This window comes from Rhinichthys klamathensis, unplaced genomic scaffold (assembly GCF_029890125.1).
Source record: "Rhinichthys klamathensis goyatoka isolate OS25496 unplaced genomic scaffold, OSU_Roscu_1.1 h1tg000247l_1, whole genome shotgun sequence".
Lineage (NCBI taxonomy): Eukaryota > Metazoa > Chordata > Actinopteri > Cypriniformes > Leuciscidae > Rhinichthys > Rhinichthys klamathensis.
In genome coordinates, this window is record NW_026606769.1 from 46,543 (window position 1) to 63,225 (window position 16,683).

The window sequence follows — 16,683 nt, forward strand, 5'->3', positions numbered from 1 at the left end:
CAGGCAGAAGATGAGTATTTAGAGCATGGGAAGCTAAAGTCAAACACAGATAGGTTATCTACCCAGCACAGAGCGCACTCCTGTGCAAATATTTTGCTAACAAATTTTTCATGGTAACTTGCTTATAAAACGATGTCGCTCTCTTCCTCTTTATCCCTAGCCTCTTCTCACACTCTCTCTCTCTCTCTCTCTCTCTCTCTCTCTCTCTCTCTCTCTCTCTCTCTCTCTCTCTCTCTCTCTCTCTCTCTCTCTCTCTCTCTCTCTCTCTCTCTCTCTCTCTCTCTCTCTCTTTGCCTTCCCCGTCTCTCATCATCCAGTGAGTATGGAAAGACTGCTGGAGCCACGTGGCTTAGTGGCCGTGTATCACAATGTTACCACAGGTCAACAACTTGTCTCTAGGGATCAGTCAAACAGACAGAGGGAATTAGAGTCATGGAGCAGATATAAGCCTTTCATATTCATATGGAAAAATGGGGGATCCCGATGCAGGGACCGGTTAATATGTTACACTTCAAACCCTTTGATTTAGCGGACAAGGTTTGCGCCTTTGTTTATCTGAAGTGCAGTAACCAAATTAAAATGTTTTACATGTTTAATCACACATTCATTAACATAATGTTGCACCTTTAACATAAATGAATGATCCTGTCCTTTTTTTCTATTTGGCTCAATTTAATTTTCCTAGTTTGAAAAAGAAGTTACACCACATTTATACAAAAATATACATTATTATTATTATTTACTCGCTTTTAGAGAAATTCAAATCAAAAATATTAAATAAAACATCTGTCGTGAGTCGTGACTCACATGTCTTCTATTAATTTTTACCTCAGACAAAAAATTGTGAGGAATGAAATCACAGTGGATCTTCTTCACCTTTTGGTGACAGGTGGCACTATTAAATGAGAAAAAAAATTGTTACAATTAAAATGATCAAAATAAAATAATAGTGTGAGGAACGAAATCACGATGGGTGGTCTTCAACTTTTTGTGATAGGTGGCACTAATATAGGGGGATATTTTTTAAAATAACTATTTCCGTAAATCTCTTTCCATAGGGACAAAAGTGTTTTTAAAATGAGATTTATCTATTTTTTATCTATTATCTAGTATTAAGTATTTTTTACAGTGGGAAGACTGGAATACGCTGCACGACTTTTAAAACACTGCGCATCATACATTTGCCAACTTAGTAAATTATTACAGAGAAAAACTGGCAATCATACACGGAGTGACTAAGGATCACACACTACCAGACTTTCAAGTCTTTTCAAACTCACACAGAAAAAAATGTGCCTCATTGCTAGGAGACACATGACAAATAAACGCCATAAAGTGCGTATCATATGCATGCAAAAACTATTTTTGGCGTATAAATGGTACGAGAAATAAAAACTGTGCTATAGATACGGACTTTCATGAGATCAGGCTGAATCGGGTGAAAGCACATTTTAAACGGGTAACACTTATTCACACACGCAATCGCTCTCTCACTAATGCATTGTATTGAAACAAATGTAATCTTACAGTACTGTCTGTATTTAGAAATCATCTATAAGAAATGTAGTGACCCGTAGATAAAATAATTGATGAAAACGTAGTTATTTTCTTCTTTCCAAACAAAATTTGCACTGCAAAAAGCAGCAATGATATTTAACTTTTAATGCTGATAATCATGTAATAAGCTTAGCATGTGGAAAAGTGTGTACACTATCCAATAAACCACATTGAAACTATTCTCCTAGTATTGTTTATTTTATTTTTTTCAGCTAATATGTATTATGAGCAGAACTTTTGCGAGATTTCAAAGCATACTTATAATACTTTATTCGCAATTTCCTCTGGGAGCGAAGATGTAGCGGTGTTTCTGATATCAGTGAGCGAGGAGTGGAGCGGAGAGCAGTAAATGGTGAACCCGGAGCGGAGTGATTATTAAATGCTTGGAGCGCGGAAGGAAAATTGTTGCCGCTCCACTCCGATTACATACTCTGGTGAGCATGTAAGACATGCTGCTGCTGCTGCACATGTAACATACATGAAATAACCCCCATAGCAGATCTATACAGGTGGAGCTGGGGAAGGTGGAGGGTTCTGAGAGCTCGCTGCAGACTGCTAACAGCAACACTACCAGTATGTAAATGTTGAGCCGTAGCTCGATGTTCACTGATGCAACAGCAACCAATCAGCTGCGCTATGTAGATAATGATGTGATCGCTACCAAATAAGATAAGTACCTATCAGCCTGCGCCATCTAGAGTTTCATGCCAGAACTAGGTAAATCTTTGGAATATATCGCTGAACATTTATTAAACCATATAGTAAAAGTCAAATTTTCATCTCAGTTTTTAGTGTTTATTTAAAACGAGACCAATCTGCTGTTGTTTTGATCTCCAATCTGTTTAACAGTTTAGATACTTCTTTAAAGGGATAGTTCACTTTGAAATTAATTTTTGGTATGTTTTAGCTTACCTCAAGGGCATCCAAGATGTAGGTGTCTTTGTTTCCGCAGTAGTTTCAATTTTTATATTTTTAGGTCAAACCGTTCTTGTCTGTCAGTCATATAATGCAGGTCTATGGTCACCACCTCAAAGAGCATGCACAGAGAAGTCCAAATTAAACATGGTTTAATGACTCGTAAATGTAAGTACACATTGATGGCCTAAGACACGAAACGAGCGGTTTGTGTGAGAAAATGAACCGTATTTATATCGTTTTTACCTCTTGTAAACACAGCCACGTCCAAGTGATCTGAGGGCGCCGGCACTTCGGTCTTTTCCGGAAAGCGCCGGAAGTGATCTCTCGCGCGGGTACGTCACTCATTGTTTACACAGAACAGAGATTGTAGGTAAGACGGCTAATTAAAATGGTACTAATTTGCGCTTATCCGGGATGTTTAAACTGTCGTAAAAGAAAACAATTAAAAAAAATAAAAAATAAAACAATTGTATGAGTGACGTACACGCGCGAGAGCCGGCACCATTAGATCACTTGGACGTGGCTGTGTTTACAAGAGGTAAAAACGATATAAATACTGTTCATTTTCTCACACAAACCGCTCGTTTCGTGTCTTAGGCCATCAATGTGTACTTACATTTACGAGTCATTAAATCATGTTTAATTTGGACTTCTCTGTGTATGCTCTTTGAGGTGGTGACCATAGACCTGCATTATATGACTGACAGACAAGAACGGTTTTACCTAAAAATATCAAAATTGAAACTACTGCGGAAACAAAGACACCTACATCTTGGATGCCCTTGAGGTAAGCTAAAACATACCAAAAATTAATTCCAAATTGAACTATCCCTTTAATGCTTAGCTAACTAGCAGAAGAAACTAACCAGGTTTAAATCCCGGTTACACAGGTGGGGTACATTGTAACGCAGCACAATGTGTCCCGCTATTAGAAGTAGGCCTGCTGTTCTATGACGTTGGCGATATAATTCACATATACTTTTACAAATTTTATTGAGAAACAGGTGAATAAAGAATGAAAGTCAATGTTGTGAAATTATAATTTCAAGATATTTAAAGCATTCTGGCTTGTCTATTTGTCCCCTATTCTGTGAGAGCAGTGTGTGGAGGTATGGGAGGGGTGTTTTTTTTTTCTCTGCGTTTTTCTTAATGTCTGAATAGGTTTCTTTATCTATTTGCCCTTATTGTTTTGAACTACAGTATGCTGAATAACTGTTCATTGTCAAGCTCAAAAAATGGTTTATTTTTAATGACTAGTATTATAAAGTAAATTGAATTTTATTGAAAAAACATTTTAGTTTGTTGTCTTGTATATTTGTTATTAGATCAGATAACGTTTTAATCTGTCACATGGTCATGTTACAACCTGCCCTTAACATATTAAAATATGTCCCACCTGTGGGGCATGTTGTCACATTTCACTTCCATTCTTTCTGGGTAAATAAAGAAAAAAGTATACACTGTAATAATAAAAAAGACTGCTTTGTACTAGACGTGTTAAATTAATGTGGAAAAAAAAAAACGCTTCTATAACCCCAAGTGGATTTACACTAACTGAGAGAGTCAAAAAGTGTTAGGTCGTGTCCCGCTCTCCCCTGGTGTATAGCGTTAAGAAATATTTATGGCCGGTAAATATTTCTAATTCACCTGCTATTGGAAGGTGTGGCAAAATGTTAATTATGGATCCTGACTACATGATCTCATCATTTATCATCTTTGAGATTAAAATAGTGTTCTAAGAACCTGTTTTCCTCCTCTAGGCCTGGTTTTATGCCAATGTTGTTTAAAAAGGCATTATATACAATACATGTAAAAGTGCTGCTCAGAATATCATTGTCAGAAAGAAACAAAGAAAACCGAGATAACTGCATTTCCAGTTGAGATGAATTAAGTTTTGTCTGCTCAGCTGATGCCACACTACAAGGCAATCTGCTGATATAAATAGATCCTGTCCCTCTATTTACATGTTTATTTTCATAAAGTCTGTCATTATGTCTTTAATTGTAAGTCAAAGCTAAGATCATTTGCTGATGGTAGACAAGAGCTAACAGGGACGTTTTGAAGACTACAGCAATTTCTCCTCGGAAATCTGGCCTCGGGGGAAAGTGTCCTCACAGCAGCATTTTTTAAGATGTCAAGAACTCCTTTTTGTGCTGTAAAAACAAATTGTGACCTATTAATGTCTCGTTGGATTAAACAACTGTCCTGTAGATGCAGATTCAACAGCCTATTAGCAAAATGACTTTCCCATCGCTTGGATGCTTCCTATTTGTTTGTTTTCAGTTGCTTTCCCTTATTGTCATGCTGTTTGGTTAACAGTAAACGTGCATTCACAGAATATACAGTGCAGAATGAGTCATAAATGTATTTTTTCTCTATAATCTCTCTCTCTCTATCTCTCTTCGCAGTAAGATTTGTGGCAGTAAAGTATGTGATCCTCGGCAGGAATCATCTCCTCTAACATATGGGTGTCTCTTGGTCCAAAAGGCTTCTCTGTGGGCAAGGTGGGCATCTGCTCCTTAACATTCACACAGAGGAGACTGCTATTGCCTTCAGCAAGATGGACACAACAAACGCTCATCTTTACTGAGTAAGACCAATTTTACACAAAGAAATTGAAACAAGCCCTCCAGTTTGGAATCATATCTAAATATCATGGAAACAACACAAGAAAGCTAAAAAACAATTGCGTTTCATAATGTATTAACACCGATCATCAGTGTCTGTGGGAACAATGCGAGTCTGTATACAAGTTGTTGTGAATTTATCCCTTTGACTTCTATTGTAAGTGCGTAACTGTCAATGCTTTTACCCGAAATGACTTGCATTGCATTTAATGAATATATTTTATCATGCATTCTCTGGGAATCGAACCCCATGACTTTGGGAATGATGCCCTGGCAGAAAATTATTTATCTTACTTTTAAACTACTGTAAATGTTGCTTGCAATGATATGATATTAGGTAACACCATGACCATAAATATATTAGAAATATTTTTAGCTACACTATGGGTCACATGTTTGGGATCAAAGTTTGGGAAGCAATTGATTTTTTTTTTTATTCCGCATGGATGCATTAATTGATCAAAATGACTGCAAAGACTTTTATAGTATTACGAAATGCTTCCACTTAAAATAAACGCTATCTTTCTTTTCATCAAAGAATCCTGATCTTTTCATTAAGCAGCGCAATCATGTCAACTAGTTGTGATAATAAGAAAGGTTTCTTGAGCACCAAATCATGAATGATTTTCCAAAGAATCATGTAACACTGAAAACTGGAGTAATGGCTGCTGAGAACTGATTGACCTCACATTACATTACTACTAAATACGTTCCCTTCAACAGTCCATTATTAAATTATTCCATGCTAAACAGCAGTGACACATTTTCACAGAGGGTGAGTGATCCTGATGCATGTCTCTCACTCCATTTAAGTTGTCTTGTGAGGGTTTCACTGTAATCCTACGGCAAGTGCTGCCAGAGTTTAATCAAGATGATGGCTGCCATATGTCTCAGCTTGTGTTGAGACTTCTTCCCTCGAGCTCCACATTCTCAAGAGCATTTTGCACAGATTAGTGCAGCTACTCTCTCTCACTCGCTCTCTCATTAATTTTTTTCTATTCTCGCTATCAATCTCTTTTATCTCTGTCGGTCTATCTCTCATGAGAGGGAACACCCAGACAGTTTGGTCTGGCCAAGTTTGGTCAGTTTTTGCACTTGATTTTACTGGACCCAAATCATGGTGTGTGTTTTCTGTTTTTCAGGTTTACTAGGCAGTTATTTCATCTTCTAAAATGCTTAAAGCAAAAAAAAAAAAAAAAAAAACGAGAGCTGTCAGTCAATTTAAAATGAAATTAATTATGTGATATGCATGATGTGATTAATAAATTGAATTAATCACAATTAATCACATACAATATATCAACATATTTGCAGGGTAAAGCCCCCAAATGACGCTATTGACATTATAAAGTGCTGCAAAGGTTGACATATTTTTGTTGGCCTAAACCCAGAAACAAAGAATTAGCATTTCAAAGTAAAAAAAATTTTTTTTTAAATGTCTGAGATAAGATCTGTGGGTACCACAAGCTCAAGATATTTTCATGTTTTTTCTTTTTTTTTTTTTTAAGCTTTTACTTGTTTTGAAAAAGGTGGTTGCTAATGTGACTACAGTGGTTGTCGAACTATGGGACTTTTAACATCACCACATCGAACAGGTAAACTCGTCTACTTACTAGCTGACATTTACAGTTTCATTGTGTTTATACTCACGCACTTGCAAACTATCCAAACTCAAACTCTCCAACTTGTAGATTTTAAGTAAAGATTGAAAGAGTTGTCGGAAGCTTAGTGATGGTGACGTGTAACCCTGGTGTAGTTCGAATGTATGTTTAGCTTTTTACTTATGGAAATAGTCTTCAAATTTTATAAAAGTTGTGCTCATTTGTGTAATTATCATGACAGTTTTTTGTTGAGGGAACCAGGGTGATACTAAAAATACTTCATCACTGCAGAGCTCTTTCATTGTAAAGCTATTATTTTTTATTATACTTTTTTTTTCAGTTAATTTTGTGGTTGAATTTGTCTGAGGGAGATTGAGACCTTAACCCTGAAATCACAAAACACATTATTAAACCGTATCGGAGCAGTTTGTGAATGTCTGCTGTCTTCATGAGTTTCCTTGAGAGGCTTTTCTGTCCTGTCTTGTATTAGCAGACTACACTGTCACAAACATTTCATATTAATTAATGAGTATTTATGTATCATTTGAGTTTGTATTTTTAAAACTACTTATGTAAAATACCAAAGTCCATTTGAATTGTTGCTACAAGACATTTTACTTCAGTAATGTGATGTGTTTAAGAGTAAAAGTACAGGAAGGACAGGAATTGATTGGATTGTAAAAAGTTGAGCTTCCTTGTCCATCTGGAAACAATATTGTGTTCACAAGGTACCAAGTTTGTCAGGTTAGTGGCATCATTATCATTACTATTAGCCACTATTAAAACATATTACAAACAGAATATGAAAATAAAACAAATTTATTGGCTACTAAAATAATTATTTTCAATTTAATTATTTACTCACAATAATGGCTGACGCATAATGTAGTGTTTATATATATATATATATATATATATATATATATATATATATACTTTGAAGTGTGTGTGTGTATATATATATATATATATATATATATATATATATAAAACCAAAAATAAAGTAAAAACCGTAATATTGTACTGTTTGTGTGTGTGTGTGTGTGTGTGTGTGTGTGTGTAAAAACCGTAATATTGTACTGTTTGTCTGTGTGTGTGTATGTGTGTGTGTGTGTGTGTGTGTGTGTGATCTTGCAGAGTCTGCTGAGCTATGAAGGAGGTGTTCCGGACTCTCTGCTCTCCTACAGGATGACAGCTGGTGAGGAGCCGGCCTCTCCAATGAGGAAACCAGCGACATGCAAGAGGTGAAAAAGTCTCTGTTTCCTCCTTTCTCCTCTTCCTCCACGGCCAGCTCATCTTTTGAGAAGCATTTCTTTTCACCGTGTCTTGTACAGAAGGTCATTGGCGGAGGATGTTCTGGAACAAAAATGTCAAAGACATATTATTTTTTCTCCGTCCATCATCCTTACTGTTTTTTTCTCGGCGAATTATCACGAGGATAATACGTATTTGGCCATTCTTTTGATAAGTAAGAGAGTGCTGCTAAAGTTTGTGAATACAATAAATACAAGGAAAAACATGACAAATACACGCATGTGCATTATGCTAGTGTCCTCCGGGTTTATCTTAACCCGCTTATTATAATCACCATGGAATTACATCCACTTAGAAATGTTGCCGCATTCAGGCAAACCCACCCTTGACTTTAGTCGTACGGGTCTTCATTGTGCTTTCGCTCGTAATGTTTTCTTATTGTATTTTCCCTTTTCATAGGATCAACTTTCACACATTTCAGTCTGTGACCAAATGAATTAACACATATTAAGGCGAAGCGTGCGAGCCTTCCTCTGTGTGCAAGTGCTGGAGGCAGATAGACACTTATCGTAAGCTCTTTACATTGCTGTATTAATTCCAGCCATTGAGGGGGGAAAACAATTTGGAGGCGTTCTTGTCTCCAGCAGACAAACTTGATGCGGAGGGCCGCATTGATCAAAAGCCAGTTGGGTCGAGACCGCTGCATTCATGTGGTTTTCCTGGCCAAATATTATTTTTTCCATTGTGGATCACTTTTGTAAATGTGCTTTCTTTTCTGCGATAAAAAGCAAAAGTGAAAAGAAAAGGGACGAGTTTGCTGTGTCTCTCAGTAGGGCAGGGGGAGAGAGAGCGGGTGCATGGACGGGGTCTCTACGGGCTCCGCTGGCTTCAGTTGAAGGTGGCGAGGATGTCACACGCGGGCATTGTGTCATGTAAACGTCTCTTCACTAATTAATTTCTCTCTGGGTTGCCGTGTGAAACGGCCCTGGTGTGATTCGACCCTGTGAGCTTGTGCCCATTGTCTGTAAAGTGACAGGGAAAAGTGATGTTTTAAAGAGAATACCGCGATGTCCCTCTACATGTGAGGGTCAATGACAAATAAAGATGTCCGAGATGATGAAAGGAGAAATTGCTTAAAAATCTAGTTCACAATGCATGTGCCAAATTATTATGAATGTAATCTCTTCTATTTTTTTTTTTGTACAGTTTAAAAAAAAAAAAAGATTTTAAAAGTAATGGTGTTATCATCACTGAAAAAGTGATAAAATATTACACTTTTAATACACTATACTGTATCATTATATATATATAAAAAAATGATTTTCAAATGAGAGATCATGAAATTTAATTAGGGTTACTCTGTTCGGTCATGTAAAGGTCAGAATATTTATTTTAACTTACTGACCTTGACACATAGTCATGAGAGTCTACGGGGGTCCTCTCTGTGAGATCATTTCCTGTTTTATTTGTTTTGGTCACATGACGACAAAATGACTTCCTGCATGTTGGTTACACCACAGTGAATTTGATTTATAAATATAAAATATAACATTTTTATATAACATTATAATCATATTTTAAAGCAAAACCAATGGTCCCAATTTATATATAAAGTAGTGTCTTTAACTACTATGTACTTGTATTTTAATTTATTTGATACAATGCACTTATTGTGTACATCCATGTTTTTACATTGCAAAAAAAAAATTATGCAAGTACATAGTAGTTACAGACACCTTATTTAAAGTGTGACCAATATAATAATACAGTATTAAAGTGTAGGCAAAAATGTAAGTGTTAATTAGACTTATTTCTTTGTTTCATTCTGTTACACCACATGGACATTTTTTTTACTTTAAGCACAAAAGAATGCAAATTACTTATAATTCAGAAATTTAAAACATGCTCTCCATAGACAACTTAATAGATTCAAACAAAAAAAGAGCTGCACATTACTCATTGCACTCTCTCTCTCTCTCTCTCTCTCTCTCTCTCTCTCTCTCTCTCTCTCTCTCTCTCTCTCTCTCTCTCTCTCTCTCTCTCTCTCTCTCTCTCTCTCTCTCTCTCTCTCTCTGTCCCCCTCCCCCTGTCTGTTCTCATAAAATTCTCAGGTTGTTGACACACTTAAGACAGAAGCTCACTTTTCTTATGTTGGCAAACATGACCACCTGCCAAGTCGTATTCAATAGGGAGACCTTAACCACAAATGATAATGTCTGCAATATAGAGACAATAGATAAAGAAAAAATTAATACAAAGGAGCTTTCTGTTCAAGCCCTGTTTTCTTTACAACTACCTCACTGGAAGACAGGGGATAGTCCATTAGGGACACGTTGATAAGACAATATTTACTCAGGAGGAACAAGTTCAAAGAGACCATGCTTTTTAACCCTGGTCTTGAAACCGAGGACATTGAGACTGGCAGGTGTTTTTGCTGAGTTGTTCTGTGGTGATTCAAAAGATCCTTTTTTCCTCAGTGGCTTTAGGAGCTTGACGTCTGTGTGAACCACTATGGTTTGCATATTTGTCTTTATTTATTCAGCCTAGAGCATTAGTTATTGTGATGTTGATGGGATCTAACATATAAAAACCTATTTCCAGGACGCAGTTTAGCTTTGTCTTTAACAAATAAAGAAACAACAGTGAGGGTGCGACTTAGCCCAGGGCATGGCATAAAGGAAGAGTTCCCTTAAAATTAAAAATTTGGTCATTATTTACTCACCGTCTTGTAACATTGTCCTGTCGTCCACCTATGCTGGGTTTTTTTTGGTGAACATAAATATATATATATATATTTTTTTTGTTGAAAAATCTTTATGCAGATCTTTCCGTACAACAACTGACTATATCTCTAAAAAGATCATCAAAGTGGGCCATATGACTTGTGCAGCCATGCATACCATACTTTCTGTACTCATACTTTTACAATGGTTTCGAATAGATGACAATTAAATAGTAATCTGCCCCTTTGCGAGACCTCGACTCAATTAAAAAATGTGGTGTCATATTTGGCTATTGTCATTGATGTTGACATGGATAGACATGATGAGTCTGGATAGTTCACCCAAAAATGTTAATTCTGTCATCAAATACTTACCCTTATGTCCTTCCAAGCTCATAAGACTTTCATTCATCTTCCAAACACTACTGAGATATCTGTCCACTCCATTGAAAGTCCAAGCAGGCATTTGTTTACCATATTTGACATGCTCTGTATAGGTTGATTAATGTTTATATGTGAATAAAAGTTCATCATATATCATGTCTTGGATTTAACCGCTCGTTTCATATGGATTACTTTTACTATGTCTTTATGAATGTTTTGATTGTGTGTATTTTCAATGGACAAACAAATCAGATTTCATTAAAAATATCTTCATTTGTGTTTCAAAGATAAATAAAAGTCTTATAGATTTGGAACAACATAAAGGTTAGAAAATGGCGAACTAACCATTTAAATTTCAGTCACACAATCGTGAATCCAGAAGACTTGGAATATAGCGCATATTGACCAATTTATAGTGCCGTTGAAGAATGGAAAGAAAATTTCTAGTTTTGTAGGAGTGTACAGGGTTGGATGACATGAATGAATAATATCTGAATTTCATTTTAAGCAGACCTATCCCCTTAATCTGTGTCAGAATAACCAAGCTAATACGATGATTCCAGCGTTGTTCACGGCCAACAGGAAATCCAAACTAGATATTCCATCATAAATGAAGCATATCACAAATGTACAGTCCATAACCATAATTATCATCTGTCATTCTCATGCGAGAGATGTACATGCGCAGTGTCTTTATGGTGTGGTAATACACTAAAAGCTCCAAGGGCACGGCATCCCTGTGCAGATGTGCTCTTTCTTCCTCATTACCCATCAGTGCTCTAGCGGAGCCCTGATTCGGCCGGCTACAGCAGGCATGATATCACCCATCCTCTGCACGCGTGTGTGTGTGTATGTGTGTGTCTTATCCATGTTTGTCCCTGGAACCCTTCCAAAAGTGGCTTTGCCACCCTGCTAGCCAAATAAGCAGAAGAAAGTGCAGTGTTTTTCTGCCTGGACGAACCCGACCTTTGCTTTTTCTTGTGCAAGCGAGCAAGCAGGTGACCGCTGCCCAAGTCGATCACCTCCTCCGGGTTCACCCGTGTTTACCTTCCTCGTCGCTGTCGTTCTCTTGCCTCTGGACTTTAGCGTCCTGTCGCCCTGCCAAAGCCCGGTCGCTTCCAGGGTCCCTTCTCCCGGAATCAAAAAGCAGCTAAAGAGGTTAATGCACTCAAGTAAGGATGAACAACCAGCTGTTAACATTCTCATATTTAATACCTAACTCATCCAGAAGACATCAGGCATAGAGATGGAAGGGAGAGAGTCTGGAGCTTATGGCGCTCACATCTGCTTTGTACATTTTGGTTGGGAAGAGTATCTTAAACACTTGAGAATGACAATACCCTGAGATGAGCTGGACTTAAGCAGAGATAAAAGCAGATAATGGAGGGTCAATGTAGGATGATTTGTCAAGAGATCATAAATGTCCTTTTTTAATTTTGTTTTGGTTGATTCGCTTCTTTCGTATAATAAAAAGCAATACATAAAAAAAACCCCATCTAAGCCAAAACAAAACATGCCCTTAAAATGTCATCAAGTCTATAATCAAACTAAGATCACCATGGCAAATTTCATGTCCTGTGTTTGTCCGAATGATCTCCGCCGATACGTAAGCAGTGCATCAATCCAGGTCAGATCTCCGATCTGAGACGGAGATGGAATAGAGCTGTTTTTCTAGTTTAGCAGAGGTGGAAAACAACTCTTGGATGCAGCTGTGTGCCACTGCACCACCTGCCCTTGACCCCCCAAACCTGAATGGAAAAAAAGGAGATTCTTTTTTCCAACTTTCATGTGATTCCAAACAGGAAATTTTAGGAAGGAGGTAAGAGAGGTGGAAAAATAGTTACTGTAGATTTTATTCATTTCTTTTTTCCAGGTGGAGATTTATGACTTGATGGCGTTAGAGTCAGATAAAAATACTTGCTTTCTTGGTCATGACTAGCTACTGCTGCACATGCAAACAACTTTTTTTTTTTTTTGTTGATAAAACAAGAATAATAAATACATTTTAATCATATTGAATGGCCGTATACGAGAAAAACAAGCGCTTATCATTGAAAGAATAGCTGTAAAGATCCTCTCACATGCTTGTCATGATTTAGGGGGTGAATAGACATGACAGCTGAGAAAAAAAGCTCACACACGCAGATGCAGCCAGCACCATGCCTTTAGCCCATGACCGTCAGCTGTTTAGCAAATCTGTGATCCTGAGGGGAGTCCTGTCCATTATACATGCGGCACTTAAAGGGACAATTGGCCATTTTTTTTTTCATCAAGATGTCCAAGATACTTTATGTTATTGTTGCAAAATCTAGTAAGACTTCTCCAGTGCTCAGAATGTGAAAGCTGATCTGAAGAATAGTAAACTTTAATTATGCTGCCTCATTTTAGCCAAATTATAAGGCACAATCCCATGTATGATTCATGGTGAAAGCAAGAGTGCATTGCAATAGTTCAGTGAAAAAAAGCCATCCAAGATGATGGATGAGATGAAAGAAAGGTTAATAATTTAAATGCTTATATTTTACATTCAACACTTAAAAAAGTAAATGTTTATAGAAAAGGATATATATATATATATATATATATATATATATATATATATATAATAGTCGTTATTTTACCCATTTGTATTGGCCTATTTCTGTATGCTAAGTATTTTCTGTGTCTAAAGTATTGCGGTGTTAGCTTAGCAGCATGCTAACAGCAAATACTATTCGAGTCAAGCTGCTGCATGAGCGGTAAGCGCTTGAAATCACTTATGAGATTCATAATGGTTAACATGCTGGTTTAGAAGGAACTCCCTGGTTAAGTATGTGCACTGCCCAGGATTTCCGTCTCATTGTCAACATCGATCCAGTGTGCTAAAACAATTGTTCTCTTAAAATTTCCCACAATGCAACACAGACCAGTTCAAGCTGACAAAAATGGAATATCAGCTCATATTTCATGATAGCACTGCGCTTTTTAACAGATACAATGAAGATGCATTAGCAAAGCAATTTATACTAAAAGGTCAAGTCATAGTGTGTTGCATAGCAATTTTGTTTATAAAAAACAGTGATGTTTTAATGCGTGATGATGTAAACGTGTCGCAGGACAGCAGGTCATCCAGTGTTAAGTCTATTAAAGCCCTTGCTAGTGCTCCAATTTGGCCTCGTCCCAAATGGCACACTTCATATGCACTTACAAGACCATAGGGTGTCCCATTTTTTGTATTTTATGTTTCAGAATATGCGGCCGATATGCGCCCTCAATGCATACTTTTGCCGAGCTTGCGAGCTCCTCTGCAGACTTCTACCTGCCGGTCAAGGTGGCATTACTTCAAGAAAGTGCAGACTCTGATGAAGATCGTGAGGGCTGAAGGTTCCATTTGGAACAGGGCCTTTGTGTTCACACTCTACTGATACATATAGTGCACATAGGGAGTGGACTGAGGCATTTTTTGGGACAGAGCTCATATTACTGTATGTGCGGATCTTAAGAAAGGGCTGCTTGATCCGTTGCGGTGGCCTTTGAATGTGTACGCTCAGATGTTTTTAGGTACTTCAGAAGAGTCTTTGTTTGAACTAGGCTTGCAACCTAATAACTCTTATTGTGTTAAGGCAGATGCAGACGCTCACACACCCACACACACAAGGAGCTTTTGCCATTATGAACAATACACGGTCAGTTGAGAAGACGAAAAGAGCCGTATGACTCTGATTCATACAGCAGTGTTTAGTGATATTTATAACCAGTTTAAGGGGTGTTTCCTCAGTTCAAACACTTTAAAAATACACGTATTATTTGCGAGGATTCAAATGGGAATACATTTTACTGCTATGTCAAAAGTCACTTGTACAAAACAATTGTTAGTGCCTAACTTTTTTTTGTCAAGTTAAACCCATGACCTTTATCACATTTTAAATAGTTTTTTTAACAATAATAATGATTTTTAAATCATCTTTGCATGTTCACTAACATCTTTTTCTATTGATATGATTACTGCTGCATTATTATAATTTCAATGTGTTTTATTTCATTTAGTTTTACATTTTAGCACTTCTACCATAATCTCAACTTTTTGTAGATGAACAACCCGTTTGGGAAACCCTAACAATGTTATTGTTTTACTTCCTCTTATTTTCAACTTTGGTTTCTCCTGTCTTTTATGTAAATCGGTCTGGTTTGGTTTAGGATTTGGAGGACCATAGAGGTCATTTCATTGGCTGACCCTTTCTACAGGGAATAAAACAACACCGAAAACAAGGCGTGTGCCAGGGGAGCGAGGTGAGGAGGTGGGCTTCGCGATCTCAGAGGTGTGATTGAAACTTTGGCAGCAAACTGAGCCAGGTGGACACTGCAAGGCCCCCAAGTCACCTAACAATTTTGTCACTCTTACACAGCTCCACACCCCCGCGGTATTAACCCTGCACCGCTGGTGTCAGACATTAACAGCCTTCTGATAGTCAAATTATGTGAAGGGGGGGGATAAAATGATTGTAAAACTAGTTCTTTTCCCACCCATGTAATTGAAATCTACCTCTCGGCAAACAAAGAGAGGGCATTAGCTGTGTCCTCCCAGTGTTTAGAGGAGCCACTCAATATGTGCTGTTGGCAGAAGAATAGAATCGTTATATCACAACCTTCAGTATTCTTGGCCGTCAAACAAAAAGAGCCATGTGATTTTCTGAAGACATCCCTCATGTGACTGTGAAAAGAGAGAACACTGTGCCGGACAATGACGGACACCGGCATCTCTTCCACTCTTTTTTTTTTTTTCTCTGCCTCTCGCTTTCGCCTCGTTCTATCTTTTTTTATCCCCCCTACGTTCCGAACAAAGGCGAGAGGCTTGGTTGAGACGATCTGTGCACAAAGCAGGAAACTTTGTGGTTCAGAAGCATGTCATATCACAAAAGGCAGGGATCAGGAGGATGTGTTGCTAGGCGCCGTGATTGTGTCAGCACTGCTGGCCAGAACATTTCCTTACAGGTGAACTTTTAAATGGAGACTGACAGATATATGCTTCCTGCTATTTTACAGAACGGCGAAGCCCGAAGCAGCCCCCAAGATCCTTTGCATCACTCCTCGGGCCAATCATCTCTGTTTGAGGTACGTGACATAGCAAGTGCCCTCCTGTAAAATCCGTACCCATGGGATTGCTCTGTTTCTCTGTGTTTGGGCAGCTTGGCGCGGTTCAAACAGGGTTCAGGAAAGTGCACGCTTGTGAGGGTACGCAAGATCTACAGGAACCCCTTCATGTGCTCGGTCAGTGTTGGAGAGTCAACCTCGCACATGAATAATTGTGACATTTTTCATCACAGGCGTCCAGTGTCATTACAAACACGCTTCCATTGTGACCCGTAAAGTTGAAAGGGCATCGCCAAATATGGTTAATGACGTATATTCCTGTGTCTGTCAGCACGTGTCGCTCTGCCCAAGTTTAATTTGACCCCTTTTGAAAACAACTAATTTCCTGTGGAATTCACATTAACTCTCCAGAATTAGGCTTGTTGATCTTTGCAAAAAAAGTTTACAAAAGGTGGATGGGGTGTGGAGGAGATATTTATGTGTTTGACGTATAACACGGTCTCTTTAATTGCCGCCTTGAAAATGAAACAGAAATAAAATGTTGGAGTTT

General features: G+C 37.8%; 1 long non-coding RNA gene across 1 annotated transcript in view; it reads left to right on the top strand.

The window, feature by feature from the left end:
- LOC130100770 (uncharacterized) overlaps positions 1-16,325 on the top strand; it is a 36,859-nt gene extending 20,534 nt beyond the window's left edge. The window contains exons 2-4 of the long non-coding RNA XR_008808924.1: positions 4,884-4,979; positions 7,841-7,947; positions 16,086-16,325. This is a non-coding gene — a long non-coding RNA (uncharacterized LOC130100770). The remainder of the gene's footprint in view (positions 1-4,883; positions 4,980-7,840; positions 7,948-16,085) is intronic.
- The last annotated feature ends 358 nt before the right edge of the window (positions 16,326-16,683 follow it).